Source organism: Sarcophilus harrisii, chromosome 3, assembly GCF_902635505.1.
Source record: "Sarcophilus harrisii chromosome 3, mSarHar1.11, whole genome shotgun sequence".
Classification (NCBI taxonomy): Eukaryota; Metazoa; Chordata; class Mammalia; order Dasyuromorphia; family Dasyuridae; genus Sarcophilus; species Sarcophilus harrisii.
This window is the reverse complement of record NC_045428.1, coordinates 379,105,536-379,119,014: the sequence shown is the minus strand read 5'-3', so window position 1 is coordinate 379,119,014 and position 13,479 is coordinate 379,105,536. Positions and strand designations below refer to the sequence as shown.

The 13,479-nt window shown below is 33.3% G+C and overlaps 1 pseudogene; it reads right to left on the bottom strand.

Annotated features, from left to right (window-relative positions):
- Positions 1-11,184, bottom strand: part of LOC100913863 — a 42,942-nt pseudogene extending 31,758 nt beyond the window's left edge.
- Between the last annotated feature and the right edge of the window lie 2,295 nt (positions 11,185-13,479).

Here is a 13,479-nt window from a genome sequence, read left to right as displayed (position 1 = left end):
ATCTGCCTGAGTCTGCACCTGACCTAGCCCCATTTTGTCCATACTTGCGAGCAAAAACAGACAGTGAATTTCGAGATTATCTTTTCTTGGTAATTGTTATACTTCCAATATTCATGGATTCTGACAGTCAAGCACTAATTCAGAGGCTGAGTTTCATAAAAATAGTTTGAGGGTAGAGGAGAGATGAGAAAGATGCGTATGTCCTCTCCACCATCTTGGTTCTGAACCTCTCCTCTATTTTTCTTATTTGATGTTCAAAGCCCCTTTTGAACTCTTCTATGGTTTGAGTCAAATTCTTATTTTTCTTGGAGGCTTTGGATGTAGGTGCTTTGACTTTGTTATCATCTTCTGAGTGTTTGTTTTGATCTTTCTTGTCACCATAATAACTTTCAATATTCAGAAACATTTTTTTTTGTTGTCTGCTCATTTTCCTAGCCTATTGCTCAGTTTTTAACTCTTTGTTAAATTTGGGCTCTATTTTCTGGGTGAAGCGTGCATTATCCCAAACTTCAGGGGGTTTGTGAAGCTGTTTTTAAATATTCTTCTTGGTACTTGCCAACATACATTCTTTTCTCCCCTTCTTGAGAATTTGCATTTTGGGATCTTTTTCAGGAGGTGATCAGGTGAATTCTTTCAATTTTTATTTTACCTTCTGGGTCTAAGATATCTGGGTAGTTTTTCTTGATAACTCCTTGAAATATGATTTATACATTCTTTCTTTGATCATGGCTTTCAGATAGTCCAAAAATTGTTAAATTATCTTTTCTTAATCCATTTTATAAGTTAATTGTTTTTTTTCTGATCAGGTATTTCACATTTTCTTCTATTTTTTCCATTTTTGACTTTGTTTTATTGTTTCTTCCTATGTCATCAATAGTTCCATTCATCTGATTCTAATTTTTAAAGAATTAGATTCTACTATATTATAAAGCAGTGGTCATCAAAATTATTTGATATTGGATAAGAAATAGAATAATTGATCAGTGGAATAGGTTAGGTTCACAAGACAAAATAATCAATGATTATAGTAATTTAGTGTTTGACAAACCCAAAGACCCTAGCTTTTGGGGAAAAATTCACTATTTGACAAAAAACTTCTGGGAAAATTGGAAACTAGTATGGCAGAAACTAGGCATTGACCCACACCTAATATTGTATACCAAGATAAGGTTGAAATGGGTTCATGATCTAGATATAAAGAATGGTATAAACAAATTAGAAGAACATAGGATAGTTTGCCTCTCAGATCTGTAGAGGAGGAAGGAATTTGTGACCAAAAACTGGAGATCATTATTGATCACAAAACAGATAATTTTAATTATGTTAAGTTAAAAAGGTTTTGTACAAACAAAACTAATGCAGACAAGATTAGAAGGGAAAGCAATAAACTGGGAAAATATTTTTACATTCAGAAGTTCCGATAAAGGCCTCATTTGTAAAATATATATAGAATTGACTCAAATTTATTAAGAATTCAAGCCATTCTCCAATTGATAAATGGTCAAAGAATATGAACAGAATCTTCAGATGAAAAATTGAAACTGTTTCTAGTCATATGAAAAGGTGCTCCAAATCACTATTGATCAGTAATCACTATTGTTGTAAATTACAACAACTCTGAAATACCATTACACAACTCTCAGATTGGCTAAGATGACAGGAAAAAATAATGATGAATGTTGGAGGGGATATGGGAAGACTGGGACACCAATACATTGTTGGTGGAATTGTGAATAGATCCAACCATTCTGGAGAACACTTTGGAACTATGCTCAAAAAGTTATCAAACTTTGTATATCCTACGATTCAGCAGTGTTTCTACTGGGCTTATTTCCCAAAGAGATCTTAACGGAGGGAAAAGGACTCACAAGTGCAAAAATATTTGTGGCAGCCCTTTTTGTAGTGGCAAAAAACTGGAAACTGAATGGATGCTCATCAATTGAAGAATGGTTGAATAAATTATGGGGTATGAATGTTATGGAAAATTATTGTTCTATAAGAAATGACTAACAGGATGATTTCAGAGAACCCTGGAGAGACTTACATGAACTGATGCTAAGTGAAATGAGCAGAACCAGGAGATCTTTGTACATGGAAACAACAAGATTATATGATGATCAGTTCTGATGGACGTAGTTCTCTTCAACAATGAGATGATTCAAACCTGTTCCAGTGATGAAGAGAGCCATCTGCGCCCAGAGGGAGGACTGTGGGAACTGAGTGTAGTTCACAACATAGCATTTTCACTATTTTTGTTACTGTTTTTCTTGTATTTTATTTTGCTTCTCCTTTTTAAAATTTATTTGATTTTTCTTGTGCAGCATGATAATTGTATAAACATGTATGCATATATTAGATTTAACATATATTTCTACCATGTTTAACATGTATTGATTGAACTACCTTCCATCTAGGGGAAGGTGTGGGGGAAGGGAGAGAGAATTGGAATACAAGGTTTTGCAAGGGTTAATGTTGAAGAATTGTCCACACATATGTTTTGGAAAATAAAAAGCTTTAATAAAGAATTAGGTTCTTCAGTGAACTTTTGTAACTTTTTCCATTTGCTCAATTCTGCTTTTTTGAGAAGTTCTTTTCAATGGGGATTTATGTGCCCCTTTTTTTTTTACCATTTGGCCAATTCTGATTTTTTTTTTCTTGCTGAGGCAATTGGGTTTAAGTGACTTGTTCTGAGTCACACAGCTAGGCACTTTGGTTTTTTTAAGGTATTATTTTCTTCAGTACTTTGTAAATGTTTCTTTTACCAACCTATTAAATCTCTTTTCATAATTTCCATTTCTTTTCCTAATTTTTCATCTACCATTCTTATCTCTTTAACTCATCTAAGAATTCTGGTTGTTTTTCAGTCCAATTGGCATTATTCTTTGAGGCTTTTTTGGGGTAACTATTTTTACATTGTTATCATCTTCTGAGTTCATGTCTTCCTTGCCACCAGAGTAGCCTATGTGATCAAATTCCTTTTTTAAAATCATTTTTCTTGCTTGTTTTTGACTTTGAACTTTATATTAAAGTTGGACTCTGCACCCCTTGTGGTATCTAAGTATTATCTAAAGCTTCAGGCTTTATTTATGCTGCTGTTTTCAAAAGTTGTTCTGAGGTTCCATAAGTTTTTTTGTATTTCCATGATGGTGTGATCCTGGGAAAATTGTGATCAATGGGTCTACTGATCTGCACTCTGATATTTGCCCAGGAAAAGTTCTAATCCTTTCCAAGCACAAGTGCTAGTGCTACTCTTACTCTGGCATTGTGACTAGAGCTTGTGTTCCCTTGTGATTCTCTCCTCTTTGAAATTCTGATCCAGAATATTGTATGTTCAACTGGCTAGCTTCCCCTACACTGCTTTGGATCTACAGAATGTAATATTTAAAGAATTTATTTTATATCTCTATGTCTGTCTATCTGACTATCTATCTAAATATTCATTATTGTTACAATATTATAATGACTTCTAAGCATACAATTCTGCTACATGCATTCATTTTCTTTCTCTGAAAAAATTCTGATAAATTAGGTATGGCTAATATAGCATTTATAGAAATTCAATATTAGATGAGAATATCAAGTCATTTCACCTGAAGTTTTGATTGGAGAAGGAAGGTTGCTATGAAAAACTTTTGTTTGTGTCTTTGTATTCAAATTAATATTTCTGTTATCTCTGGAGTTAAAAAGAACAACTTAGTTGTATGATTATAATTTGTTCCTAGAAAAACAGAAATCTAAAAATAGCTAATTGTTTTAAAGAGTGGTTTTTTTTCAGCTTTCAGTCTTTATTGACAGATGGATAATTCAAATAACTCTCCCTTGACATTGCTGAGAATGCTTATCAGATTAACTGGGATCAGCAGTGTCATGTGGTATTGCTGCTGGAAATTTAATAGAGTAGAAGGCCATCATAATGCAGACCTAGAAGACATTTAATATATTTCAATAGAAGCTGCCTTTAGTTTTTGTAAACTGAATCAGCATACCTTATATATTCTTATATAACTATACATATTTCTTTGTAACAAATATAAGAAATAAGTGCAAGAAACAACTTTCACAAAAATAAAAAAAAAATTACATGTCAAAGTAAACATGTTGATATTTTAATGTAATTTGAAGTCCCATGATTAATGAATGTCATACAATGTGAATCCATGTATGTGTGTATACATATACACATATGCACACATACATGATCTGCTTGGTACCTCAGTTGCTTGCCACCACAAAAAGAGCTGCTATTTTGTAAACTTTTAAACATTATGGGAATGTTTATCTTAAACAGTCTGACTTATCTTTTGGTATTGTAGACAAAAGTAAATATGACAATAAGTGTATAGTATGTAGTTGAAAGTAGTATTGAATTAAAGGATGGCTCAGAAACTCTGAGCTTATTGCTATAATGACATGAACAAGAAGAGGGAAATTAATTCAAATATTAGGAACAACTAAGGAAAGATTCTGAAGTAGAAGCAAAAAGAAAGAGAAAGTGTATCCTGTATGGATTGGCCTGTTTAGGGACTTAATAATCGAGGCAGGGTGGTGAAACTGATGATTAGCCTTGTATGACACAGAAATTTTTGTTTGATGTAAAATGTTATAAATAACCAATTGGAGAGGTTCACTGGTAGTTGAAAATGATTAGTATTCTCCAGCCTTTAAACTTTTGAATTAAGGATGAACTGGACATCCAAGATAAGGGATAAATGGGAAGCCACTCATGACCAGAAATGGGCTCACCAAAATTTCCATATCTTTAGATTGGAAGCAGACAAACTCTAAGTCTGGTTACTCCCACAGGCCGATCTATCCATACTACTTAGATAGATTTTGTATTTATATCTATTATTTTATCATATATATGTACACATATATGTAAGCCTACTATCCCCTCTGCACTTCAGTTCCATATGACCAATTTTCTTTGGATAGCTCTATAAGAATGTCATATAAGTATAAAGAATATTAATGTGGAATGAACTTGTAAAGATAGTCTGGAGATGATCTGAGAAGGGTTTTAAATGCTAAGCTGTAATACATATTTTATTCTAGAAGTACTAAGGAACCATTGAAGGTTTCTGAGCAATAGAGTGACATGATCAATATCATGCTTAGGAACTATTTGGACAACTATTTGGAAATAGGTTGAAAAGGGGAGAAACTAGAAATAGGGAGATCTTTTGTTAGACTATTATGAAAGTTAAACCAAGACGTTGTCTGAACTAAGATTGCCATACGAGTAGAGGAAAAAAAATCATAATTAGAGCTAAAAGCTACTTTACAGATTATTTAATCCAAGAGAGAGTAAAGTGATTTGTTTAAATTTACATAAATATTAAATGTCAGAGTCAGGTTTTAAATCCAGGTTTTTGATTCCAAATCTATTACTTGTTTAACAACTGGCACACATGCAATAAATGTTATAGAAGTAGAATTTAAAAGACTTGGCAATTTATTAGATATGATAAATAACTTGACAAGGTGACTACCTTGGCTATAAATCAATGTTGACTACAAGATAAAGAACCTGAATGATTAAGAATACAGAAATATACTTTGGAGAAAAAAGTAAATATAAGTGTAAATGTTGTTACCAGAAAAATCTTGCAAGTACTCTATTAACTCAAGCAAAATGAAATGTACAAAATAATGTAAATGTTGTAGGATGATAACTGTGAATGACTTTGCTATTCTCAGCAATAAAATTCCAAGATTACTATGAAGGATTTATGATGGAAAATGTTATCCATACTCAGAAAAAGAACTGATTGTGATTGAATATAAATGATACATACTTTTTTAAACTTTATTTTTCTTGATTTTTTGGAGGGGAAAAGGGGAATCTCCGTTTTCTTTTGGAAAAAAAAACTATGAAAATGTTTTGCATAACTTCACATGTATCTTCTTAATTGGGGGAAGAGAGGGAGAAAATCTAAAAATCAAAGTTTTAAAAACAAATGTAAAAGTCGTTTTTATGTATAACTGGGGGAAATAAAAACATTACATGAAAAAATATGAGGTAGAAAAATAATTGGGAAAATAAATGGTGCAAGAGAATTATGAAAAAAGAATACCTTGCAACACTCATTAAAAAGTAGAATTGGATATATGGAAAAGGAAATGCAAAAATCTACTGAAGAAAATACCTCCTTAAAGAGTACAATTAGCCAAATAGAAAAGAAAATTTAACAGTTAATTGAGGAAAACAGCACCTTAAAAGTTAAAATTCAGTAAAGCAAATGGAAGCTAATGACAGTTTGAAATATCAAGCATTAATCAAATAAATTCAAAAGAATGAAAAATGGAAAGACATAAAAAATACTTAATGGGAAAAACAACTAACTTGGAAAACAGATCCAGAAGAGACAACTTCAGAATCATTGGACTACCTGAAAGTCACAAGCAAAAGAAAATTTCTTGAAAGATGCTGTTCAGATCTATCAAGGAAAACTTCCCTAGTGTCCTGGAACCAGAGAGCAAAGTAGGAATTGAAAGAATTCACCTCAGAAAAGAGATCCCTCCAAAAAAACTCCAAAGAACATTATAGCTAAATTTCTGAACTCTCATGTCAAGGAAAAATATAAGTGACCAGAAAGAAACAATTTAAATATTTGGGAACTACAATCAGAATTACACACAACTTGACAGCTGCAACATTAAAAGATCAGGGGTCAAAGAACATGATATTCCAGAAGACAAAGGAGCAAGGACTACAACCAAGAATCACCTACCTAGCAAAATTAAGCATAATATATCAATGGGGAAAATGTAGAACAGAATTGCATCAAAAATTTGATCTCCAATAATATCAAGACTCAAGAAAAGCATAAACATGTAAATTGGGAAAAGAAAATACAAGGGATTCAATGGAACTAGACTGTTTACATCTGTACATGGGAAGATGATACTTGTAATTATTTTAAATAGCATAGCTAGAAGGAATATACATAAACAGAGTACAGGAAAAGAGTGAACTTGAAGGAATGACATAAAAATTTAAGAAATGAGAAAGAGAAGTACACTGGATGCATAAAGAAGACATAGAATGGGTTAAATTATTTCACATAGAGAAACACAAAAGACCTAATAAAGTAGAAAGGGAAATGGGAGGGGGTGATAAGCATTATTTGAACCTTACTCTCATCAGTATTGTCTCAAAGAGGGAATAATATGCACAATCAGTTTAATAATAGAAATCTAACTTATATGATAGGGAAGAAGGAGGATGGATATTAAGTAAATATGGAGTGGCAGAAAGGAGGGCAGATCAGGGGAAGTCATAGACAGAAGCCAAACAGTGAAGGAAAAGGTAAAAGGAAAAGGTAAACAGAAGGAAGAATAGGATAGAAGGAAATATATAAGTAGTCATCATATGTATGAATCTGAATGGGATGACCTCTTCCCATAAAACAGAACCATATAGCAAAGTGGATCAAAAAACAGAATCCTACAATAGGATGTTTACAAGAAACACGCTTGAAGCAGAGAGACACTCACAGAGTAAAGGTATGTAGTTAGAGCAGAATCTATTATGCTTTAGCTGAAGCGAAAGTAAAATAAAAAATAAACCTAATTATAAAAAGGAAAGAAATGATATCTTGCTAAAAGGCACTATAAATAATCAATATCAATATTAATATTGATATTAAGCACCAAGTGCTACAATATCAAGAATCTTAAAGGAGAAGTTGAGTGAGTTATAGGAAGAAATAAACCATAAAATTATACTAGTAGGGGATCTTACCTGTTCCTTCTCAGAACTGGACAAATCCAACCAAAAATAAGAAAGAAACTAAGGAGGTAAATGGAATATTAGAAAAGTTGAAATGATAAGATATTGGGAGAAAAATGAATGGGAACATAAAGGAACATATCTTTTTCCTTAGTAGCACATGGCACCAAAATAAAAATTCAACATATAATAGGATATAAAAACCTCAAGATCAAATATTGAAAAGCATAAATTAAATGCATTTGTTTCAGATAATCAATAAAAAGTACACTCAACAAAGTGGGAAAGATTAAAAAATTAATTGGAAACTAAGTAATCTCCTAAAGAATAAGTGGGTCAAAGAACAAATCATAAAAATAATCAATAATTTCAATTAATTTCATTAAAGAGAATGACACGAAATCATCACCAATGAAGAATAAATAAAAGCAATCACTAGGAAATATTTTGCCCAATTATATGCCAATAATTCTGATAATCTAAGCAAAGCAATGATTTTTTCTGAATCAAATTTGGCTTATTTTTTTTTAAATAATCCAAAGCCTTTTGAAAAGGACTTACATTTGGGCCAGTTCTTAAATTAAATAGGATCTCAACATCTTCCAGTTAGTATATAAATTCCAAGTTTTTTAATGCTACTATGGCAGTAGGTTCTTCTGTAGTTGATTGTAGCACATCCTTCAATAGTAGGATCCAACATAAATTCAAGATAATTTTGGCTTCTTTGATATGCTTGAAATACTTTTCTGATATCTTGCAACTGTCAAAAAACAAAGAGAAAAGATTTCAAGTCATGTCAACCTAAAGTTGAGTTGCTCTTTCAATGATGTAATTTTCAAGAATTATTTCTCGAATGTTTGTGGCAGCCCTCTTTGTAGTAGCCAGAGGCTGGAAACTGAGTGGACACCCATCAATTGGAGAATGGCTGAATAGATTGTGGTGTATGAATATTATGTAATATTATTGTTCTGTAAGAAATGACCAGCAGGATGATTTCAGAGAGACCTGGAGTAACTTGCATGTACTGGTGGTGAGTGAAATGAGTGGGACCAGGAGATCATTATATACTTAAACAACAATACTCTATGATGATCAATTCTGATGGATCTGGACCTCTTCAACAATGAGATGAACCAAATCAGTTCCAATAGAACAGTAATGGATTAAACCAGCTACACCCAGAGAAAGAACTCTGGGAGATGACTATGAACCACTACATAGAATTCCCAATCCCTCTATTTTTGTCCACCTGCATTTTTGATTTCCTTCACAGGCTAATTGTACACTATTTCAAAGTCTGATTCTTTTTGCACAGCAAAATAATTGTATAGACATGTACATATATTGTATTTAACTTATACTTTAACATATTTAACATCTATTGGTCAACCTGCCATCTGGGGGAGGGGGTGGGGGGAAGTAAGGGAAAAGTTGGAACAAAAGGTTTTGCAACTGTCAATGCTGAAAATTACGCACGCATATATCTTGTAAATAAAAAGCTATAATAAAAAAGAATTGTTTCTTGATATATGTACATATCCAATTTTTCTACAAGCATTTGCCAGAAAATTTTAAATAAGGAGTAACAAAGCTGTTGTTCCAGTTGGAATTGGTGATCTCTTAAAGAAAGCAACAATGGACAAGCTGAACTTGATAGAGGCATTACTGTTTGCTGTGACTGAGAGGGCAAGGACACTCACTTTTCTTTTGTCTACAGTTTGGCTGCATCTTTGATATCGCTGAAGACAAGTTTAATTTATGAGTCACCATGTCAAGCTTCAAGCATTCCAGGACGTTAATCATATTATCAAAGACTGAGCTCTCCATAGAGGATAGCTGCCATAGCTGCAATTTACTGAGAGCCTTACTCTCTACCAGAACTTCCAAAGTCACCTGATGAAGTTGCAGGAAGAAAGCATTTTCAGCCCAATCTGCTTGTGCTGTTGCAATGTAATTGACATCATTAAGAATTTACACAGTATCACAAAGCAAGGGAAGCTTTGGTCTCTTCTTTCATAATCTGTGAGTTAATCATATCATCAACTAAATCTGTAACTCTAGGAATTGAAGCTTTCTGGAAGCTGTAGGAAGATTCTTATATCTGTATGTTATAATGAGCAGCAGGGTCATAAATGTCTCTCTGCACAATGTGAAACTTTCATCAACATCAGTGATATCTTTATACTGTAAAACCCAGTTAACTTCTGATGAAAGCATCGAGTCCATCTTCTGAAGAGCAAATTTTCTTTCCATAGTTAACTATCTTTGAAAGCATGTCGTCTCTGAGAAAATATGCATAGAACTAGGAAAGGTGCTGGGATCTTCATGAACATTTTGTAGCTCCCTTTCAAACAGAAGTTCCTTATCTACCAAGTGACAGAAAACATTGGCATCACACAAAAGACAGGGGATATCAGCAGCTAATTTCTCAAGAACCAGCATCATAAGGGCATGAGAAAATTCTAGCCTTGCATTTATAGAAGAGTCTACTTTATTTAGTATTGGTTGAATTTTCTCATCTAAGACCCTGGCATGTTTTCCAAATCACATAAATACCAGAGTCAGGTTAACTTGTTTATATACAATAAACATTAGTTTGTCAATTCCCATTGAAGTGGTGACTGATCCTCTTCTGGAGGAGAGTCAGCATATTCTGAATGGGAAAGATGACCAGGGGTGAGGCCAGAAGAAAATATTTTTCTGAAGGTTGTTTTGGTTCAGTCAGTAATTTGCCCGAGATTTGAAATTTCAGAAGTTGACAGAACAGTGTCTCCAAGTTACTTGTACACCTATGGGGTGCCATCTAAATTATTTAAGCCTACATTCTGAGGCCAAGGAGGACCAATAAATGGCCAATGAATCTGTTAATATCTCTTCAAAACCACGTTAGCTTGTCCTTGAGGATTTTGTGCAAGAATTTAACAGTAGACCTAACAAAACTAAGGAGATGAGAACATGATGATTCCTGAAGTTTAATCTCCAGTTGTGCCATGGATACCAAAGTAGTAGCTGTGTCTGGTACATTACTGGTCATTAGACATTATTAAATATTATCACTTAGCCCCTTATTTGTGAAATCTATTTTAGATAGGTGAGATGCCACTAGATTTCTTCTACTTGGCTTATCTATAATTCCAAGATCATCCAACCATAGTTGTGCTGTTAACAAATGGCTGTTGATTGAACGGAAAAGAATTTCTTTTTCTAGCAGCTGACTGAGAAATTTTTAAGGGATTCTTAATTCTTTTCAGAACTTCTGATGAAATTGTATGTACCTAGTCTTCTAATTGTACTTTATTTTCTGTCAGCTCTTCTATGAATTTTCCAAGTTTCTTTAAAGATTTAAAATCATTTCCAACTTCCTTTTCTACATATTTGGACACATAGAAAGGGATATCACAGGCATCAACATTGTGGTTAGTTTGTTCTTTTCTGATAAGAGCTGCCATTTGTAGATCACTAGCTGTTTGATCTCGGCAAGTCATTTCATTTCTCTGTGCCCCAGTTTCCTCATCTTATTCAAATCCACACCTTTCTCCTGTTAACTTCTACTCAAACTTGGCATCTCTGCTTAGTTCTTAGAGCTAAAAGATCTGTTATTTCATTTCTCAGCTCAGCCGATGGCCTTCTATTCTCTGTCTTCTCAGCTCCATGTGCAGCCCATCAGCAGGGAGCAGCCTATATGATCAGAAGAAGGAACCACTACAGGGCTGGACTTGAAGAGGTAGTGATGGGCATTTTACCCCAGAGGATGCCAAGGTGGCTGCCCAAAATCAATGACTTTTTAAAATATATATAAATTACATAGATTAACATCAGGAAAGAGAATGTTTAAATAACACCATCTTAGAAAAAGGAATTGAACAAGTCATTAACAAAAATTCATAGGAAAAACTCAACATCAGACTGAAAGAACAGTTAATTCCAGTATTATATAAACTATTTGAAAAATAATCAAAGAAGGCGACTTCCCAAATTCCTTTTATGTTAACTATGGTACTATTTCCTAAATCGGGAATCATTTAAGACAGAGAAAGAAAGTTATTAACCAATTCCCTAATGATTATCAATACAAAAAAAATTGAACAAAATACTAGCAAGGCAATTACAGCAATATATCACAAGATTTATACATGACGACAAGGTGGGTTTTATGCCAGAAATTCAGGGTATGTTCAGTATTAGGGAAACAATCAACATAATTAACTATATGAATTACAAAGACAAGAGAAATCCTATAATTATCTCAATAAATGTTGAAAAAATTTTAACAAAATACATCATCCATTCCTACTGAAAACACTAGAATGCATAGAAACAAAGTATTACCTAAAATATATCTAAATTCATCAAGAATTATCTATAATGGGGATAAGCTAGAAGTCTTCCTCGTAAGATCAGAAGTGTAGCAAGGATTCCCATCATCACCACTATTATTCAATATAATACTAGAAATGTTAGCTATAGCAATGAGAATAAAAAGAAATTGAAAGAATTAGAATAGCCAATAGAGAAAAAAAATTAACATTCTTTGCAGATGATATGATGGCATACTTAGAGAATTCTAGAGAATCAGCTAAATATCTACCTGAATAATTAACCACTTTAGCAAAACTGCAGAACATAAGATAAATTCACATAAATCATTAGCATTTCTTTATATGACCAACAAAACCTAGCAGCAAGAGATAGAAAGAAAAATTCCATTGAAAAATAACTGAATCAAAGGTTCTGATAAAGGCCTCATTTCCAAAATATATAGAGAATTAACTCTAATTTATAAAAAATCAAGCCATTCTCCAATTGAAAAATGGTCAAAGGAGATGAACAGACAATTCTCAAATGAAGAAATTGAAACTATTTCTAGTCATATGAAAAGATGCTCCAAGTCATCATTAATCAGAGAAATGCAAATTAAGACAACTCTAAGATACCACTACACACCTGTCAGATTGGCTAAGATGACAGGAAAAAATAATGATGATTGTTGGAGGGGATGCGGGAAAACTGGAACATTGAAGCATTGTTGGTGGAGTTGTGAATGAATCCAACCATTCTGGAGAGTAGTTTGGAACTATGCTCAAAAAGTTATCAAACTGTGCATACCCTTTGATCCACCAGTGTTACTACTGGGATTATATCCCAAAGAGATTATAAAGAAGGGAAAGGGACCTGTATGTGCACGAATGTTTGTGGCAGCCCTTTTTGTAGTGGCTAGAAACTGGAAACTGAATGGATGTCCATCAGTTGGAGAATGGCTGAATAAATTGTGGTATATGAATATTATGGAATATTACTGTTCTGTAAGAAATGACCAACAGGATGATTTCAGAAAGGCCTGGAGAGACTTACACGAACTGATGCTGAGTGAAATGAGCAGGACCAGGAGATCATTATATACTTCAACAACAATACTATATGATGACCAGTTCTGATGGACCTGGCCATCCTCAGCAACGAGATCAACTAAATCATTTCCAATGGAGCAGTAATGAACTGAACCAGTTACGCCCAGAGAAAGAACTCTGGGAGATGACTAAAAACCATTACATTGAATTCCCAATCCCTATATTTATGCCCACCTGCATTTTTGATTTCCTTCACAAGCTAATTGTACAATATTTCAGAGTCTGATTCTTTTTGTATAGCAAAATAACGGTTTGGTCATGTATACTTATTGTGTATCTAATTTATATTTTAATATATTTAACATCTACTGGACATCCTGCCATCTGGGGGAGGTG